The 5,757-nt window shown below is 41.7% G+C and overlaps 1 long non-coding RNA gene across 1 annotated transcript; it reads left to right on the forward strand.

Annotated features, from left to right (window-relative positions):
* Positions 1 to 2,594: 2,594 nt before the first annotated feature.
* LOC147789739 (uncharacterized) lies at positions 2,595 to 5,512 on the forward strand. Its single transcript, XR_015411577.1, has 3 exons — positions 2,595 to 3,904; positions 4,013 to 4,238; positions 4,445 to 5,512. It is a non-coding gene; the product is annotated as an uncharacterized LOC147789739 (long non-coding RNA).
* Positions 5,513 to 5,757: the final 245 nt, after the last annotated feature.

Consider the following 5,757-nt stretch of genomic DNA (forward strand, 5'->3'; position numbering starts at 1 on the left):
AAAGGGAAAAATAACATTCCTACTAACCGCAAACACAAGGTTCAAAAAGCAGATAAAGGAAAATGTTTTCATGGCAACGAAAACGGACACTGGAAGAGAAACAGCCCAAAATACCTTGCAGAGAAGAAAGCCGAAAAGACATAACAAGGTAAATATGATTTACTCGTTGTAGAAATATGTTTAGTAGAGTATGAAAACTCAACTTGGATACTAGATTCAGGGGCGACTAATCATATTTGTTCTTTTTACCAGGAAACTAGCTCTTGGAGAATGCTTGCGGACGGCAAGATAACACTCAGGGTTGGAACAGGAGAGGTTGTCTCAGCAAGATCAGTAGGAAATTTAAAGTTGTTTTTTGGAGATAGATTCATTATATTAGATAATGTACTTTTTGTTCCTGAAATGAAAAGAAATCTAATATCTATCTCTTGTTTATTAGAACAATTGTCTAAAGTATTTTTTGAAATCAATGAAGTGTTCATTTGCAAAAGAGGTATTCATATTTGTTCTGCAAAACTAGAAAACAACTTATATATGTTAAAACCGAGCGAAACAAAAGCTATTTTAAATACCGAGATGTTTAAAACAGCTGAAACTCAAAATAAACGACAAAAGATTTCTCCTAATACCTATCTTTGGCACTTAAGACTAGGCCACATTAATCTCAATAGGATTGAGAGACTGGTTAAAAGAGGACTTCTAAATGAGTTAGTAGACAACTCTTTACCTCCATGTGAGTCTTGTCTTGAGGGTAAAATGACTAAACGATCGTTTTCCGAAAAAGGTTATAGAGCCAAAGAAACCTTAGAACTCGTGCATACAGATCTCTGTGGTCCAATGAATGTCAAAGCACGAGGAGGGTATGAATATTTCATTAGTTTTATTGATGATTATTCAAGGTATGGCTATCTTTACCTAATGCGTCACAAGTTCGAAGCTCTTGAAAAATTCAGAGAGTATAAGACTGAGGTTGAGAATCTATTAGGTAAAACTATTAAAACACTTTGATCAGATCGAGGAGGAGAGTACATGGACTTAAGATTTCAGGACTATATGATAGAACATGGAATAAGGTCTCAACTTTCAGCCCCTGGTATGCCTCAATAAAATGGTGTATCAGAAAGGAGAAATAGAACTCTGTTAGACATGGTTCGGTCTATGATGAGTTTCGCTCAATTACCCGATCTGTTTTGGGGATATGCAGTGGAGACTGCTACATACATTTTGAACATGGTTCCTACTAAGAGTGTTTCAGAAACACCTTATGAGTTATGGAAAGGGAGTAAAGGTAGTTTACGTCACTTCAAAATTTGGGGATGTCCAGCACATGTGTTGTTGCAAAACCCCAAGAAATTAGAACGTCGTTCAAAATTATGTCTATTCGTAGGATACCCCAAAGAGACGAAAGGTGGTTTGTTTTATGACCCTCAACAAAAAAAGAGTGTTTGTATCAACAAACGCTACTTCTTAGAGGAAGACCACGTAAGAAATCATCAGCCTCGCAGCAAACTAGTATTAAGTGAGATTACGAAAGAAGCTATTGATAAAACAACAAGAGTTGTTGATCAAGCTGGTCCTTCAAAAAGAGTTGTTGATGGAGCTGACACTTCTGGTCAATCACATCCTTCTCAAGAGTTGAGAATGCCTCGACGTAGTGGGAGGGTTATAACTCAAGTCATCATACCTGATGATGGCGTTGAGGATCCATTAACCTATAAACAGGCAATAAATGATGAAGATAGAGATCAGTGGATTAAAGCCATGAATCTTGAAATGGAGTCAATGTACTTCAATTTAGTATGGGAACTTGTAGATCAACTAGATGGGGTAAAATCTATTGGTTGCAAATAGATCTATAAGAGGAAACGAGACCAAACCGGTAAGGTACAGACCTTTAAAGCTCGACTAGTAGCAAAGGGTTATACCTAAAGAGAGGGGGTGGACTATGAAGAAACCTTCTCTCTTGTTGCTATGCTTAAATCGATTAGAATACTCTTGTCTATTGCCACATTTTATGATTATGAAATTTGACAAATGGATGTTAAGACAGCCTTTCTAAACAGCAATCTTGAAGAGAGTATCTATATGACTCAACTAGAGGGGTTCATTGAACAGGATCACGAGCAAAGGGTTTGCAAGCTTAAAAGATCCATTTATGGGTTGAAGCAAGCATCTCAATTCTGAAATATAAAATTTGATACTGCGATAAAATCTTATGGCTTTAAACAGAATGTTGACGAACCTTGTATTTATAAAAGAATAGTCAACTCTACAGTAGCTTTCCTGGTGTTGTATGTTGACGATATCTTACTCATTGGAAATGATGTGGGATTTCTGATTGACATTAAGCATTGACTAGCGACACAATTCCAAATGAAAGATTTGGGAGAGACTCAGTTTGTTCTTGGAATCTAAATTGTTCGGAATCGCAAGAACAAAACACTAGCATTGTCTCAGGCATCGTACATTGACAAAATGTTGATTTGATATAAGATGCAGGACTCCAAGAAGGGATTATTACCTTTCAGGCATGGAGTTCATTTGTCGAAGGAACAAAGTCCTAAGACACCTTAAGAAGTTGAGGATATCAGACACATTCCCTATGTGTAACGGTAGGGGTTTCAAAAAAGGCAAAAAAAAAAAAAAAAAAAAAGGGAAACTCCTTAAATCTCGGCGGAAATCATGGGATTTCCTGTGAGGCATGCCTTGCCAGCCAAAGCGTATTAATGCGTATTAAACCCTAGGTACCTTAGTAGCCGTCTTTTCCTTGTTGAGTGACTGTCATACCTGTGAGGGAGGAGCCGAACGGTTTAGGTGAGGGATCGAAAACATCGCGAGACTTCAGATCGGGTTCAATAACGCCGCGAGCTATGGGTAGGAGCAGGCGCTAGTGTACGTCGGGCAAGGAAGGACAAATGCGCCACCGGAGATGGACGAACGACGATGCTTCCACAGGTGACAGCAGTTAAGCCCGCGATTAGGGCTATTGAGGCGTTCGGGCGAGGAAGACGAAGCGGCGGGCGTGGGTCGACCCTCGGCATTCCGCGGTTCATCTCGGCTGGCGTACAGCCCACACCTCGTAGGCCGCGCTCAGACACCACCATTGGGCCTCATTCCTTTTCGGCCCAAACCAGAGGTGCGCCCAGAAACCCTGCGCCGTTAGGGTTCTTCGCAGCCCATCGGTTTCGGCTCCACCAGCGACTCGGCTAGGTCAGCTCGGCTGTGCGGCTTGGAGACGCGGCTCGACGGCTCGACATCTGTATAGCATACCGGTTTCTAGGTTTTTGACCCTTCTGGAGCCATTCCCACCCTTGTTTCAGCCATCTGAGGTCAGTATAACTCCATTGTGATAAAATAGATTGTGATAGGGACGTACCTTGGTAGCTAGGCATGAGAGCTAGTTGTGAAGGAGCTCTAAGTGTATCATGTTATCTTATAGAAGGTAGTTAGGCGCTGGAGTTAGCATTGTGGGTAACTTCGGCCAAGGCCAAGGAGGTAAGTAACCTTACTGTTGGCGTTAGTTTTGTATGTATGTTGGTGCGTGCCCTGTGGCCCTTGCATGCACCATATGTTGTTGCTGTATGCTAGGTTAGATGTTTCTTGTCGTGAAATGCTATGCATGCTTTGTTTATATATGTGATTCTTGCAGTGAATTGCTATGTGTGCCATGTTTATGGATATGATGTTGTGACGCGTTTTGTCGCCCTGTATGTATGATGAGCTTGATTGACATGTCATGATTGTAATGAGAACCCCACATGCCATGAATAAGATGACTAGTATGCTAGGACATGCTTGCTCAATGTGGACCCGGTTATGCTATGTTATGCTTGCCTAATGTGGACCCGGTTATGCTACGTAATGCGGCGAGGGGATGGAGCGTCGTATGTGTAATGCCATGGAGGTAAACCTTAAGAACCTCATGCACGCTATGGTTGGGGCACTCCCTCGTTATGCTACTGATGGTATGGATGCGTATGTTCGATATTGTGTTCGCCACGATATCATGCAGGCCCTCTTTTGTCCGTGGCGTCCGGTATTGTTTGTCATACATACCCGACCAAGCCAGGCCCAGGGAGTTCGCCTGGTGGGCCCACAGTCACACACGTGGGCCATGTGTGGGAAATTACCATGCATCCACCCCCGCCCGGACAAGGCAAGGGCCTAAGGCCATGGAAAGGAATGGAAGACAAACCTCTCTCTCAGCTGCGTTCTTCTAACATTGTGCGGCATGTATGGTAATGATGTGCGACATGCATGGGTATTCTCTGTGACATGTATGTGTGTTGCGTGCGTCATGTACGTGTATTGTGTGTGACTGCTTGCATGTATTGTGTGCGACTGCTTGTATCCGAATGTATGAATATATGCTTAACCCCAACAGTGGGGCGACTTATTGGGTATTTTATATAATACTCAAGCCACGTGCTACCAATATTTTCAGGAAAGGGCAAGGCTCCCATGTACGGGTGACAGTGGATGATGCGAAGGGCCATGGAAATCTTGGGGAGAGTTTGTAGTGTCGTAGGCGCCTGTTGGATCCTTTTAGGTTCTTAGTTTTGCGAATTGTTTCCTCTAGTTCTCTGTTGATTATTTCTAGGCTAGGTTGTCGCAATCGTTTTCCTAGGTACGGATTGCTTAAATTGATGAATGCATTTTCGTTATTGAGACTGTCCCATGTGAACTCTTGTCCTGTTGATTTGACGAGTATAAGGTAACGTCGCTAATTAGGGTGGAGAAAATTAGGGGCGTTACACTATGCATCAGCAGTCGATAGTCTGATGTATGCCATGTTATGTACCCAACCCGACATATGCTATGCTGTGGGAATTGTCAGCAGATATCAGTCCAATCCGGGACGTGCTCATTGGACTGCTGTTAAGAATATCCTCAAGTATCTTAGGAGAATGAGGGACTATATGCTAATGTACGGTGTTAAGGATCTGATCCTTACAGGGTACACTGACTCAGATTTTCAGACCGATGTAGATTCGAGGAAATCGACATCAGGATCTATCTTCACTCTGAACGGAGGAGCAATAATATAGAGAAGCATAAAGCAAGGTTGCATTGTTGATTCCACCATGGAGGCTGAGTATGTTGCTGCTTGTGAAGTAGCAAAAGAATCTGTATGGCTTAGGAAGTTCTTAACTGATTTGGAAGTCGTTCCAAATATGCATCTTCCCGTCACTCTTTATTGTGAGAATAGTGGAGCAGTTGCAAATTCAAAAGAACCAAGAAGCTATAAGCGAGGAAAACATATTGAGCGCAAATATCATCTCATAAGGGAGATTGTGCAACGAGGAGATGTGATCGTCACACAGATAGCTTTAGAGCACAACATTACTGATCCGTTTACAAAGCCCCTCACGGCTAAAGTGTTTGAAGGGCACCTAATGAGTCTAGGACTACGAGTTATGTAATCTAGGGCAAGTGGGAGAAATGGCATGAGTATGTGATGCCCTAGTTTATTGTATTTCTCTCTACTCAACGTTATAAAACCCTACTAGAGTTTTAGTCCAAGTGGGAGTTTGTTGGGTTTTATGTCCTAAAACTCATAGTTTGTAAACAAAAACATATTCTATTTTAGGTAAAGTTATTATTGTTGTTTATTCAGTAAAGATTGTTATTGAATAAAGTGAATTTTACGACCATTAATCTAAATCCAATAAACTAAGAACACTCTGGCTATAGTATGATTACTTGAACTATATGTAGACACATAAGAGTGGATCAAGTTCAAGTATATAGTCAAAA

Source organism: Cucurbita pepo, chromosome 13 (assembly GCF_057944985.1).
Source record: "Cucurbita pepo subsp. pepo isolate OVF chromosome 13, ASM5794498v1, whole genome shotgun sequence".
NCBI classification, from domain to species: domain Eukaryota; kingdom Viridiplantae; phylum Streptophyta; class Magnoliopsida; order Cucurbitales; family Cucurbitaceae; genus Cucurbita; species Cucurbita pepo.